Consider the following 16,587-nt stretch of genomic DNA (forward strand, 5'->3'; position numbering starts at 1 on the left):
GAAACAAATAGCAAATAGGACACAACTCCTAATCCCTCAAGCTAGAGTTAGACCAAACACTTACCTCAAATTTCCACGGCCAACTCAAGCCTCAAACACCGCCTTTCCTTTCAAATTTGGCTCCAAACCAATTGTATCTAGACGTAATCGACTTAATAACATCAATAAATGCTAAACAATCCAATTCCAATACTTAATTATAGCTTTCTAATCATTCCTCCCAAAAAGTCAAAAATTGACCCCGGGCCCGCTTGGTCAAAACACGAGGTTTGAACCAAAACACGATCACCCATTCACCCACGAGCCCGAATATATAATTTATTTTGAAATCCGACCCCAAAACAAGGTCAAATTACCAAATAATCAAAAAGCCCTAACTCTCCCCAAATACCTAATTTTCTACCCTTAATCTCATGTTTTAGGCCTAGAAATCTAGTGGGTGTAGATAAAAATGGAAGAAAACGAGCTTAGGATTATATACCTATGAAGCTATGGTGAAGTTTCTCTTCAGAAATCGACCAAGAGGTATGGAGAAGATGAAGTTTATGAAAAATGGTGGAAATCCCGTAATGTATTCTGTTTTTGGAACTTAAAATAACTGGGTGAATTTGGTCTTCTCGTTCGCGACAGGCTCATCGCGTTCGCGATGAGCTAGGCCTGAGAGACCTTCACGTTCGCGTAAACGGGCTCGCGTTCGTGGAGCAGTAACTCCTCAAGCCATCGCGTTCGCGGCTAGGAGGTCGCGTTCACATAGGGTATAATATCCCCCCTACCCAGGCTCATAAGCTTTCGCGTTCGCATTACTAGGCTCGCGTTCACGAAGGGAAGACCCCCCCCCCCAAAGCTTCGCATTTGCAACCTGGGTCATGTGTTCGCGTAGAAGGAAATTTCCTTCGGCATGAATAACTCATCGCGTTCGCAAGGGTCCTCCCGCGAACGCAAAGAAGAAAATACCAACACACTAGAACTGAAAAACCTGCAACTTTTATGAGTTCAAAAACCTTCCGAAACATATCCGAAACTCACCCGAGCCCTCGGGGCTCTAAACCAAACATATGTACTAACTCAAAAACATCATATGAACTTATCCGTGCGATCAAATCGCCAAAATAACCCCTTAAACAACGAATTAAACCTCAAAATCAATGAAATATTTCAAAACTTCTTAAAACATCAAATTTTGCATTTAAGGTCCGAATCACGTCAAATGACATCCGTTTCTTACCAAACTTCACAGAATTATCTTAAATCATATATAAGATCTGTACCGGGTGCCAGAACCAAAATACGGGCCCGATACCAACATGTTCTAATCAAAATTTATTTCCAAATCCTTTAAATAATTTCAGAAAATAAGTTTCTTTGAAAATTCATTTCTCGGGCTTGGGACCTCAGAATTCGATTTCGGGCATACGCCCAAGTCCCATATTTTCCTACGAACCCTCGGGACCGTCAAATCATGGGTCCGGGTCCTTTTACCCAAAGCATTGACCGAAGTCAAATTAATTCATTTTATAGTCAAAACTTATCATTTTTCACAGATTTTCACATTTAAGCTTTCCGACTACGCGCCCAGACTGCGCACGCAAATTGAGGTGATACTAAAAGAGGTTTTTAAAGCCTCGGAACACAGAATTCATTTTAAAAACAAGTAATGAACTCTTGGATGATCACATTCTCCACCTCTAAAACAACCGTTTTTCCTCGAATGGACAGAAGAAGGAAGTACCTGAGTCGGGGAAAAAATGGGGATAATGGCTCCGCATATCGGACTCGAACTCCCAGGTCGATGCCTCAGGAGGCTAAACTCTCTACTAAACACGAACAGAAGGAAAACCCTTCGATCTCAACTGATGAACCTACCGGTCTAGAATAGCTACTAGCTCCTCCTCATAAGACAAGTCCTTGTCCAACGGGATAGTGCTGATATCTAACATGTGGGATGGATCGCTGTGATACTTCCGAAGCATAGACACATGAAACACTGGATGCACGGCTGATAAGCTTGGTGGTAACGCAAGTCTATAAGCCACCTCTCCCACTCGATCAAGAATCTCAAACGGGCCAATAAACCTAGGGCTAAACTTGCCCTTCTTCCCAAATCTTATCACACCCTTCATAGGCGACACTCAAAGCAATACCCGCTCGCCGACCATGAATGCCAAATCACGAACCTTGCGGTCGGCATAACTCTTTTGCTTGGACTAAGCTGTATGAAGCCTATCCTGAATAATCCTGACTTTGTCCAAGGCATCCTGAACTAGATCCGTACCTAATAACCGAGCCTCTCTCGGCTCAAACCATCCAACCGGAGACCGACACCGCCTACCATATAAAGCCTTATAAGGAGCCATCTGGATACTTGACTGGTAACTGTTATTGTAGGCAAACTCTGCTAAAGGCAAAAACTGATCCCACGAACCTCCAAAGTCAATGACACAAGCTCGAAGCATATCCTCCAAAATCTGAACGGTCCGCTCGGACCGCCCGTCCGTCTGAGGATGAAACGCTATGCTCAACTCAACCCCCGTGCCCAACTCTCGCTGAACTGCCCTCCAGAAGCGGGAGGTAAACTGCGTACCTCGGTCCGAAATAATAGACACAGGCACACCATGAAGGCCAACAATCTCCCGAATATAGATCTCAGCTAACCTCTCAGAAGAATAGGAGACTGCCACAGGAATGAAATGCGCTGACTTGGTTAGCCTATCAACAACGACCCATACTATGTCGAACTTCTTCTAAGTCCGTGGGAGTCCAACAACAATGTCCATAGTGATACGCTCCCACTTCCACTCAGGAATCTCAATCTTCTGGAACACACCACCAGGCCTCTGATGCTCGTACTTAACCTGCTGACAATTCAAACACCGAGCCATATATGCAACAATATCCTTCTTCATTCTCCTCCATCGATAATGCTACCGCAAATCCTGATAAAATCAACTCTCAGAGTCCATCCACATCGGGCACACAAACTCGACCCTACAATCTCAGAACTCCATCATCATCTAAGGTAACCTGCTTGGCACCTCCATGCTACACCGTGTCTCTGAGGACACACAAATGGGGGATCATCATACTGCCAAGCTCGGATACGCTCAAATAATAAAGAACGAGCGACTGTGCAAGCTAACACACGGCTGGGCTCAGAAACATCCAACCTCACGAACTGATTGGCCAAAGCCTGAACATCCAAAGCAAGCGGCCTCTCACCGACCGGAATATAAGCAAGACTGGCCATACTGGCTGACTTCCTACTCAAAGCATCGGCCACCACATTGGCCTTTCCCGGATGATATAGGATGGTGATATCATAATCCTTCAACAACTCCAACCACCTCCTCTGCATCAAATTCAACTCATTTTGCTTGAACAATTACTGAAGACTCTTGTGATCCGTGAACACCTCACATGCCACGCCGTACAGATAATGCTTCCAAATCTTTAATGCGTGAATAATGGCTGCCAACTCCAAATCATGAACCGGATAGTTCTTCTCATGAATATTCAACTGCCGTGAAGCATAGGCAATGACCTTGTCATCCTGCATCAACACTGCACCAAGTCCGATACAAGATGCATCACAATAAACTGTATAAGGCCTTGAACCTATGGGCAAAACTAACACTGGTGCCGTAGTCAGAGCTGTCTTGAGCTTCTAAAAACTCGCCTCACACTCGTCCGACCATCTGAACTAGGCAACCTTCTGGGTCAACCTGGTCATCGGGGCTGCGATAGATGAAAACCCCTCCACGAACCGACGATAGTAGCCTGCCAATCCTAAGAAACTCTGAATCTCTGTAGCTTATATTGGTCTAGGCTAGTTCTTAACTGCCTCAATCTTCTTCATATCAACCTGAATACCCTCTGCCGATACAACATGACACAAAAATGCAACTGAACTCAACTAGAACTCACACTTCGAGAACTTAGCATATAACTGACTATCCCTCAAGGTCTGAAGAACCACTCTAAGATGCTGCTCGTGCTCCTCCTGACTGCGGGAATATATCAAAATATCATCAATGAAGACTATCACGAACGAGTCCAAATAAGGCCTGAACACTCAGTTCATCAAATCCATAAAAGCTGCTGAGGCATTTGTCAACCCAAATGACATAACCAAGAACTCATAATTCCCGTACGGAGTGCGAAAAGCTGTCTTAGGGACATCGGATGCCCTAATCCTCAACTGATGGTAGCTAGATCTCAAGTCAATCTTCGAAAATACTTTGGCACCCTGAAGCTAATCAAACAAATCATCAATCCTCGACAATGGATACTTATTCTTGATTGTAACCTTGTTCAACTGCCGGTAATCAATACACATTCTCATCGATCCGTCCTTCTTCTTAACAAACAATATTGGCGCACCCCAAGGCGAAACACTCGGCCTAATGAAACCTTTCTTAAGAAAGTCTTGCAACTGCTCCTTCAACTCTTTCAAACTCAGGCGGGGCCATACGATACGATAGGATAGAAATTGGCAGAGTGCCCGGAGCCAAATCAATGCAAAAATCAATATCCCTGTCGGGTGGCATACCTTAGGAAACTTGCGAACAACGGCCACAGAATCAATAGAAGGAACCTCAGCACTAGAATCACGAACATATGCTAAATAGGCCAAACACCCCTTCTCGACCATACACCGAGCCTTCACATAAGAGATAACACTACGGGTAGAATGACCAGGAGTCCCTCTCCACTCTAAACGAGGCAATCTTGGCAAGGCTAAGGTCACAGTCTTGGCATGACAGTCCAAGATTGCATGGTAAGGTGATAACCAGTCCATCCCCAATATGACATCAAAATCACCATGTCCAGAAAAAGCAAATCTACACGAGTCTCAAGACCCCTAATCACAACTATACACGAATGATAGATACGATCTACCACAACAGAATTACCCACCGATGTAGACACATATACAGGAGCACCCAAAGAACCACTAGGCATAACCAGATGCGGCGCAAAATAAAACCGAAGCTTCTCTACTACAAACCAAAATGGTACCTGCACCTCCACTTCTAATACCTTTACCTCTACATCTAGCATCTGTACCTCCAACTCTTGCATCTGAGCGTGTTGGATGAGTCCCTCAATGAACCTCCTCACTCTCTCACACAATGGGAAGTATGATAAGAGCATGATGAGCCAAGTTGGTGAATCTGATCTCGTACTGAGTAACAGTCATAGAACTATGCTGGAGACGCTCGAACTGCCTACGAAGGCCTCTCTCTGAGTGATGGGGAGAAACTCCTCTAGAAATAACTGAGTAAATTTCTCCCAAGTCAAAGCTGGCGATCCGGCTGGTCTAGCCAAACAGTAATCTCTCCACCAAGTCTTGGCAGATCCAGACAAGCGAAAAGTAGCAAAATCGACCCCATTGGTATCAACTATCCCCATGTTCCTGGGAATCTCGTGACGGCTATCTAGAAAACCTGGGGATCCTCAGAAGATGCACCGCTGGAAGTAGTAGTGAAGAGCTTGGTGAAACCTATCCAACCTCCACGAAGCCTCCGAAGACGTAGCTGATCTATCACTGGTCTGCTGCTGTTCGGCTGAAAAAGCGGTACATGACCTCGCTATTCGCGAAAGGAGAAGAGTAGAGGTTTCAACTTAGCATTGAGAGATCAAAATCGCACGACAGGAAAGAATAGATGTGAGATTTTTTCTAACTCTATAGCCTCTAGGGGATAAATATAGACGTCTCTGTACTGATCCCTCAGACTCTACTAAACTTGTCTGTGAACTGTGAGACCCATGTAACCTAGAGCTCCGATACCAACTTGTCACGACCCAAATTTCCCACCCTCGAGAGTCGTGATGGCACATACTAATGTGAGCTAGGCAAGCCAATTATTAAACCATCTACCTTTTTACCAATTTTATTCTTTTTAACAATTACGAAGAAAAAATATTTAAACAACGGAATTTAATATAAGCGGAAGAAAACAATAAGCCATCTGAACATGAATATTTATTACAATTGTTTGATGTGTCGACTACCCAGAACTGATGTCACAATTTCACATACGGTCTAAGAATACTACAAATAAAGGTCTGAAAGAATTTAATACTACACTGTCTCTGGAAATACATGTAAGAAACAGGAAGGTAGATAGAAAGGAGACGCCAAGGCCTACGGACGCCTGCAGGGCTACCTCGGGTCGCCTGATGAACAAGAGTCAGCAATCTCACTGCGATTCGAAGTCTACAACACTGGGGTCTGCACAAAAGAGTGCAAAGTGTAGTATCAGCACAACCGACCCCATGTACTAGTAAGTGCCTAGTCTAATCTCGACGAAGTAGTAACGAGGCTAAGACCAGACTACCAAATAAACCTGTGCAGTTATATATATATAGCGGAAAGTAAAGCAGGAATAAGCAAGTAAAGACGGGAGGGGGAAACATGTTGTGGGGCTATACCAGTATTAACAGTAAATCCAGAGTAACAATCTGAGGGTAGCTTAGAGTCCACAGCAAAACAAAAGAAACTAATATCCAAACTAGGCACACTTGTATCAATAATTGTTGTGGCGCGCAACCCGACCCCAATGTATAATAACACTGTTGCGGCGTAAAACCTGATCTATGATCCACTTATATCATTATTGCGGCGTGCAACCCGATCCACATATATCATTGTTGCGGCGTGCAACCCGATCCATAACATTTATCATTGTTGCGGCGTACAACCTGATCCACATATATCATTGTTGCAGCATGCAACCCGACCCACATATAATATTGTTGCGGCGTACAACCCAATCTACATATAATATTGTTGCGGCATGCAACTCGATCCAATATAACATTGTTGCGGCGTGCAACCCGATCCACATATAATATTGTTGCAGCGTGCAACCCAATCCAATATAACATTGTTGCGGCGTGCAACCCGATCTACATATAAAATCAACAACAATCATAACAAGAGTCCCGATGAGGGATCAATAAGGTCTACACTATCCCGGCAAGGGATTCGACAGCTTAAGTAATTACGTCCCAGCAAGGGAGAAATAGCTATAACCAAACTTGTTACAACATCTAACTACCTCAGATATAACCAAACTTGTTCCAACATCTAACTACCTCAGCTATAACCAAACTTGTTCCCCGAGAATAACCATAACCCTTACCCAACACAAAGAGTCATCAACCTAAGCATCCGTAATATCAATTAAGAACACAATGCAAGGGAACCACAACTAAATAATAGCCCGGCAAGGGGGCAACATAATGACCCCTTCTCTTTCTCACTTTTACTTCACAATTTACATCACAACTCGAGCCAATGCTATAGAGGATCAATTATCACTTATACTTTCACAATTCGCTATACAATTGGAGCCAACGCTCCTCAGTGTTCAAAGGTCACAATTCTTTCCACAACTTTACACAACAAATGGAAATCCTCATCAAGACATGAATAATATGACGAAGTCATGAAAATCACAATATAAGACTCACGGTCATGTTCGACACCAAAGTATAGATACTCGTCACTATGCCTATACGTCGCACTCAACAAGAAACAAATAGCAAATAGGACACAACTCCTAATCCCTCACGCTACGGTTAGACCAAACACTTACCTCGAATTTCCACGGCCAACTCAAGCCTCAAACACCTCCTTTCCTTTCGAATTCGGCTCCAAATCAATTGTATCTATACATAATCGACTTAATAACATCAATAAACACTAAACAATCCAATTCCAATGTTTATTATAGCTTTCTAATCATTCTTCCCAAAAAGTCAAAAATTGACCCCAGGCCCGCTTGGTCAAAACACGAGGTTCGGACTAAAATCCGATAACCCATTCACCCACGAGCCTGAATATATAATTTGTTTTGAAATCCGACCCTAAAACGAGGTCAAATTCCCAAATAATCAAAAAGTCCTAACTCTACCCAAATCCCTAATTTTCTACCCTTAATCTCATGTTTTAGACCTAGAAATCTAGTGGGTGTTGATAAAAATGGAAGAAAACGAGCTTAGAATTACATACCTATGAAGCTATGGTAAAGTTCCTCTTCAAAAATTGCCCAAGAGGTGTGGAGAAGATGAAGTTTATGAAAAATGGTAGAAATCCCGTAATGTATTCTGTTTTTGAAACTTAAAATAACTGGGCGAATTTGGTCTTCGCATTCGCGATGAGCTAGGCTTGAGAGACCTTCGCATTCTCGTAAACGGGCTCACGTTCGCAGAGCAATAACTCCTCGAGCCATCGCGTTCGCGGCCAGGAGGTCGCGTTTGCATAGGGTATAATATCCCTCCCCTAGCCAAGCTCATAAGCCTCGCGTTACCAAGCCCGCGTTCGCGAAGGGAAGACCCCCCAAAGCTTCGCATTCACGACCTGGGTCACACGTTCGCATAGAAGTAAATTTCCTTCGGTATGAATAACTCATCGTGTTCGTGAGGGTCCTCCCGCGAACGCGAAGAAGATAATACCAGCACACCAGAACTGAAAAACCTGCAACTTTTATGAGTTCAAAAACCTTCCGAAACATATCTGAAATTCACCCCAGTCCTCGGGGCTCCAAACCAAACATACGTACTAACTCAAAAACATCATATGAACTTATCCGTGTGATCAAATCGCCAAAATAACCCTTTAAACAACGAATTAAACCTCAAAATCAATGAGATACTTCAAAACTCCTTAAAACACAAATTTTGCATTTAAAGTCAGAATTACGTCAAATGATATCCGTTTCTTACCAAACTTCACAAAATTATCTTAAATCACGTATAAGACCTGTACCGGGCGCCGGAACCAAAATACGGGCCGATACCAACATGTTCTAATCAAAATTCATTTCCAAATCCTTTAAACAATTTCAGAAAATATTTTTCTTTGAAAATTCATTTCTCGGGTTTGGGACCTCGGAATGTGATTTCGGGCATACACCCAAGTCCCATATTTTCCTACGAATCCACCGGGACTGTCAAATCACGGGTCCGGGTTCATTTACCTAAAACGTCGACCGATGTCAAATTAATTTATTTTATAGTCAAAACTTATTATTTTTCACAGATTTTCACATATAAGCTTTCCGGCTACGCGTCCGGACTGTGCACGCAAATTGAGGTGATGCTAAATGAGGTTTTTAATGCCTCGAAATGCAGAATTCATTTTAAAAACAAGTGATGACCTTTTGGTCATCACAATTATGTAGCAGTTGCACTTATCAGAAAGATTGAAAATATGGACATGATAGGCGTGCAAGAACTCATATAAGAAAATTGGGATTAGAATATCTTTTAGTATGGATTTAATATGAGGCGAAGACTTAAAAATCAGGAATGATTTGGGATATTAAGCGATCATTTTCGGGTTGCCACATCTGTGAGAAATTTATAGTAGTTAACATGTGTTTAAAACTTTTAAGATTCAAGTTAAGAGAAGAAAACCCTAGATAACCAAGTTGTACTTGATATATATAGTTGATTCTAATGTACAGATGGATATGGATTAATTATTTTCTTACCAAGCTACCCTCGATTATTATGGAAAGACTATTAGGTTTGGTGGACTGTAAAGGCTAGTTTTGTCCAAAAGAGGATTATAGGTTTTAGAGATGAGAATATTATATATTTTGAAGACTTAACGGTTATAGAAGAAAGGTTGTTTGGGTCTCATAGATATGGCAAGGGGCACAAGAGAAGAAACACTTAGTTTGAGAAAAAAAAGTATCATAATGAGAGATTCTCTAATGTATTCCTAAGGAATTACTACGACTACCTCCAATAAATAGACTTCGGGATTGAGCTGACACCTGATAAGCAAATTATATCATATGGCACCAACAGAATTGAGAGAGCTAATTGAACAATTGAGAGACTTACTGGATACAGGTTTTATCATACCGAGTGTTGCACCATGGGGTACACCCATATTGATTGAAAAAAGGGATAAGTCTTTAAAAATGTGCGTCAACTACAGATAATTAAATAAGATAACAATACACAAAAAATATCCATTGTCTTGTATAGATAACTTATTGATCAGTTACAAAGAGCCTCCCACTTTTAAAAGGTTGATCTCCAGTTTAGTTATTATAAGCTTAAAATAATAAAGGAAGATATTTCGATATCAATCTCTAGAACTCAGTACAGATATTATGAGTTACTTCTAATGCCTTTTGGACTGGAAAATTCTCCAATCACTTTTATAAGATATAATGAATATGGTGTTTGAGTTGTTTCTAGAAAAAAAAAGTATTGTAATTTTTATTTAAGATATTTTGGTATATTCTCGTAGCTAGGAAGAACACGAGTACCAACAACAAAAAATATATATGTTATAGATGTTACCAGAAAAATTAGCTTTTTGCCAAGTTCTTGAAGCGTGAATTTTGGATAAACTCAGGTCGAGCTTGTTGTAACTAAGGATGTAATTATGGTAAATCCGAAGAAGATGGAAACAATTCAGAAATGAGAAAGGTCAACTATTGTTATAGAGATCTGTAGCTACTTGTCTTGGCAGACTACTACTGGAATATGGTATAGGATATTTACAAAATAGCAGCATCACTAACCTAGTTAACACAAAAACAAACAAAAAATGCAAAGTTCCCCAGGACAAAGGAATGTGAGCAGAGCTTCAGGAACCCAAAACATGTTTAACAACTACCCTAGTATTAGCCTTACCAATAGATTTTGGAGGATTCATGATATTTTTTTGATGCTTTAAGGACGAATTAGGATATGTTCTTATGCATATAATCGTGTTATATCTTACGCTTCGAGACAATTCAAGAAGCATGACCTACATTACTTTACTCATGACTTAGAGTTAGTTGTAATGATTTTGGTTTTGGCTTGAAGGTTTGGAGGCATTACTTATACTGCAAAATTGTGAGATTTATACTGACCATAAGAGATTAAAGAATATTTTTTACTAAATCTAAATCTTTGATAGTTTTGGTAAATGAAACTACCCAATGACTATGATTGTTTTAATTGGTATCGTTATGGAAAGACTTATTGGTGGTTGATGCATTGAGCAGAAAAAAAATCTATGAGCAATTTGACACATATAGTTTTGTCAAAAAGACTTTTGGCTTAAAATATGTAGAGACTAAATGGTACTTGTATCAAGTTTAGTATGGAGAATTAAGAGACATTATTTTCTTGTGATAAAGCCAAGTCTTCACTAGTGGAGAACATAAAGTTCACTCAATATAAAAATGAGCGATTATGTAAATATCGAGATGAGACCCTAGCTAGTAAAAGAAAGAACATGACTATTGATAGTGATGGTATTCTTCGACTAAGTAGCAGGTTATGTGTACCAAATATAGATGGATTAAGACAAGTTATTCTTGAGGAGTTCACAACTTTAGATGCACTATACATTTAGGGTCCAATAAGATGTACCATAACTAGAAGAAAATTGTATTTGGGAGAAATGAAAGGGGAAAGGTTTATTTCTTGTTTCTAACTATTTGACTTGCTAGCATGTCAAGGCAAGAATTTGCGACTTGTAAGACCACTACAACAACTCGAGTTCCAAAGTGACAATGAAATAGAATTTAGTGAACTTTGTGACAGACACCTCAAACAATTAGAGGTTATGATTATATCTGGGAAATTGTAAATTGAATTATATAGTAGGCATACATCTTGCTAGTCAAAACTTCTTACAATGAGTTGAAATATGCATAGATACATAAATGGAAAATTGTCCGAGTCCATAGGTTCTATTATTCACCATTCCTTATAGAGAATCAAAATTTAGCGTATGCCTTGAATATCTTTTCAAGAAGCATTGGGTACACGAGTAGATCCTAATACTGCATTTCATCAACGGATAGACGGGAAGTCTGAACGTACTATAAAGATCTTGGAAGATATATTGAGAACATATATTCTTGAATTTGGAGGTAATTGGGATGCTTATCTATCTTTAGCTGAACTTTTCTACACAAATAATTTTTAGTCTAGCATTCAGATGGCACGGTATGAAGCATTGTATGGTATGAGATGTCGTTATCATATTAGATGGTTTAAAGGTGGTGAGAGTAACTAATTGGGATCCGACTTAGTACAAGAAGCTATTGATAGGGTCCAATTGATAATTCTCAAAGCTCAAAGCAGACAATAGTGTTATGTAGATAAGAGAAAAAGAGATTTAGTATTCACAATTGGGGATATAGTGCTCCTACGAGTCTCCCCTATGAAAGACGTGATGCGATTCGGGAAAAGACATAAGTTGAGTTCGAGGTTTACATATCCGTACGAGATATTTTAACGAGTGGAAGCTATGGCTTATTGTTGGCACTTTCTCCTAGGTTGTGCTAAGAAAATGTATAATAGACTTCTCTCAAGTGCTTGGAGCACCGACTATACCGCTCGATGAGAAATTGACTTACGAGGAGGAGCCGATGACTATTGTTGACATACAAATAAATAAAAGAAAAACTACGGTCAAAAGAAATAGTGTTTATGAAGGTCTTATAGAGAAATCATACAGGTGGGGAGAATGTAATACTCGATACTTAAGTTAGGACATTTAAGTCATTAGCCTAATAAATAAATAAAAAATAAAAATAAAAAAATAAAAAGAATTGCATGGGACAAGGCCCATCTTATTAACACATGACGGGATTTAGGGATTGAGAAATCCAACTCCAAACTTAAAGAAACAAAAGGAGTAGTTGTTGGAACAACTACTTGGACATCAATGTTATTGACAAACAAGTGAGGAAACGAAATTATTGGCAGTAAAATTTACAATTAAAGGAAGAAATATTGGACATATATAGCAGCTTCAACTGAAAACTATCCTTCGGCAAAAAAAACGTTAGTTTTTCCATTATGTTGATTCTTCTTTAGTTTCTGGTGGATTCCTTTAAACCCCGATTTCTGTGTATGGAATTTTGTCGGGTATTGAAAATTTAATACAAAAAAGGGATATTGTGGACAATAATATTTAAGTTTCGAATTATATATGTGATTAGGAAAATTGAAAGTACAGGGAATAAACTATATAAATTGCCTTTTTATTTAAAATGTTTTGGACTAATCTAAATTACCCATAGCATGGGTAAATATAATTCGGCGAATTGATGATAAAATATAAAACTCGAAGGATTGGGTATCCTAAATTAGTGATGAATTTAGCCTAAATAAGGCAATTAATACAAGATCGATATTGATGTGGTTATAGATTGATTGAAGATGGATCGTTCGAGGTGACGAGTTTGGTATTTCGTATGAGTACGTAATCTTACCTCAATTTGTATTTTCATAACCTGCATGGTTTATATATGATTTTGAAAAATAAATGTGTTACCGATGCTTTGAAATTGCATGTGGGACAAGTCCTTTACTTGATATGGTACCGAACAGTTTACTTGAGATGTTTACCGGTTAATCTAAATATTTTCACCGTTACTGGATATGTTATACCGTTACTTGAGATGTTACAATTGTTTAAATTATTATCACTGTTACTAGACATGTTCTACAGTTACTTGAGACACGCTTACCGTTACCGAAATAAAATTTCAAGAGTTGATAAGAAATTATATGCCCTTTATTATTTTGAAAATGTTTTTGTACGAGTATTTACTGTTTACAAGAAAGAGTATAAATGGGAGGAGACTTTGAAGGACCCCGTAGCTAACGGCGGGTTCGTTAGACCTGGTGCACCTTGTATTTACCGATTATCGAGTACAGTTATAACTCTCTAGTGGGAAGGTAGAACTAGTATACAATTACAGTTTTTCCCTCGAGTAGGGACCTATAGTTATATTTGACTCCTTTTACGAAGGGGTCCACACAGTGATACAGATACATGATCCTTTCTTGGAAACCTCCCAAACATAAGGAATTGATATGATATAGTGCTTACCGAGTTTATTACCGAATTGTTAAATTGATTTCTGTTACAGAAAATACATAATGAGACTGATTATTCTTACCGTTTTGAAAGGGCATCTTATTTTTATGAAAATTTCTGAATTTTATTATACAAGCATGTATTTCTGACTTGTCCCCGATCAAAAACGGTTGTGGTTAAGTGTTATTACTCACTGAGCTAGCGACTCACTCCCCGCTATTTTTTTATATACAGAAAAAGCAGTTGAAGCGAACGAGAATTTCGTTAATTAGAGTACACGAGTTGATAGTTTTTGATAAGCCCCGCACTTGTTCGTGTGGGCGAAGAGTTTATTTATTGTTATTGTCTTTTCTTTTGAACTCTTAGAGTCGCTCCATAGCCATTTTTATTAGTGTCAGGAGTACTCATTTGTTAAATTGGATTAGTTACTAGTATTGCACTTTCTATCCGTATTTTTAAGATGAGCTTAGTATTATCTTATTTATAAGGTTGATAGTGTTGATGAAAACTCGTTTGTTAGTTCATGAAGATTGTGGTTGATTTAGGTAAATATTGGTTGGTTGTTAATTGTGTATGAGACATGAAAACTTTTGAATAGTCTTAAAATAGGAGAAACTTTGTCCGATTTTTTGTAAATTATCGATGAAGCTTACTTGGAGCACTTGCTGCTAAGTGCCGATCATAATTCTAAATTGGGCTGTGACAAATATCAACTGTGTTTTATATTTTCGTTAACAAGGTTACAATATAGTATGATGATCTTATTCTGGCTTGAGCAAAATAATTAGTGGAATAATAATGGCGGTTGAGAGATAATTTAAGATATCGTTAATCTTCTTATTTTTCTTTTCCCAAGATTCGGAGAGCGACTAATAGCATGCGTAGACATGGATTTCTATCCGTCATCTAATTTGCCGTCATCTAATTTGTTCAAAACCAAGTCTTACATTAATAAACTCAAAACTCACCTACTCTGTCAAACAAAGAAGAAAACAGGACCCACGTAACAAAAATGGAAGAAAGAACTATAGCGGTTGTAAATAGTAATTCTTATTCCTTGGCCTTCTAAAGCCTTCCTACCAAACGAGATGAAGTTTTTATCTTGAGGATAAAGTATTCACACATTTTTAAAATCTACCTATATGCTCCGTGGAATTTTATTTAATGAAAGAATTGGAGACATCACCTAATCAATAACTTAAACGTTTATATATTAGCACGTCGTAGAAATCATCTATATCGACTCACAATATTACCAGCCATACGTTGGTCATATCGACTCACAATATTGATGAGAGTTGAATATATGGTGTCGATTGCCATGTGGAAGTTTAGTACTAATTGTATTTAACTATCTACTAGTCTTTCTTAATCATGTTGCAATTATTAAGCCAAAGTTTTTTTTTTTCTAACACTTCCATCTCCATTCTTTAAAAATAACATTGATGGGACTAGAGGTTGATAGACTAGTCGTCCGTATATATGAAGATTCCTTTGTTATGATCCGGAATTTCCACCTTCGGAACCTTAATAACGCTTAATATTTTACTTGTTAGGCGAGTCAACGTTACAGAACCGTTAAGCCAATTGTTATTCAATTTCAATAGATAAAGTCGATTAGCCAAAATGAAATAAAACCGAGTGCGGAATAACATAAATGCTCATAATATCTACTACAATCCGGATCTGGAGTCACTACTCAAGAGCTTCTAGAATTTACTACAAAAAGAGTCTGAAAGAAATACAACTATTTTGAATGAAAAGAAACAGTAAAATAGAAAAAATAGAAGGGGACTTCAAAGTCTGCAGACGCCAGCAGATCTACCTCGAGTATCCAAATGATCAAGTCCAAGCTCCTACGTCTCACGAACAGCTAGGGCCGGTACCAAAGTCCGCACAAGAAGTGCCGAGTGTAGTATGAGTGCAACCGGCCCCATGTACTCGTAAGTATCAAGCCTAACCTCGACAAAGTAGTGATGAGGCTATGACAAGACACCTACATGATAAACTTGTGCAGATAACAGTATATGTACAATAACAAATAAAAGCTAAACATGTACTATTGGGAGGAGGACATGCTAAAGGGGATACATGATACGAGAGATACAGCGGAAATAGTAACCAGAATAGTCAATATGCCTTTAACCAATAAAAATAATTAAGCGCAATGGAGAAAATTGCACGGTATCACCCTTCATGCTTTTACTCTCAACCTCCCAATGAATCAATGATACTGCACGGCATCACCCTTCGTACTTTTACTCTCACTCTAAGTATGAATCAATAGATACGCCACGATATCACCCTTTGTGCATTAACTCTCATAATATGGCACGGCATTGCCCTTCGTGCATTAACACTCACAATATGGCACGGCATCACCCTTCGTGCATTAATACTCTCCCTTACCACATAACAATGAACAAGTAATAATAGGGAGATAGGATCAACAAGTACAAGCCTTACTTCAATAACGGTTCCACAATACCAATCTCAACTTGGAATCAATACTTAATTATCACAAAAGCTCATAAACACGATAAGAACGATCAATTTAACAAATAAATAGTCTAAGCATAGATAACATGATCAAAGTAAGCAATAATTGCAAGGAACAAGTCTCACCCGCATGTTTTAACCCGGCAACAACGAATAAGTACTCGTCACCTCACATATACGTTGTACCCAACATCTAAACATGTAGCAAATAGATAAATAAGTCCTAATCC

Source organism: Nicotiana tabacum, chromosome 3 (assembly GCF_000715075.1).
Source record: "Nicotiana tabacum cultivar K326 chromosome 3, ASM71507v2, whole genome shotgun sequence".
NCBI classification, from domain to species: Eukaryota; Viridiplantae; Streptophyta; class Magnoliopsida; order Solanales; family Solanaceae; genus Nicotiana; species Nicotiana tabacum.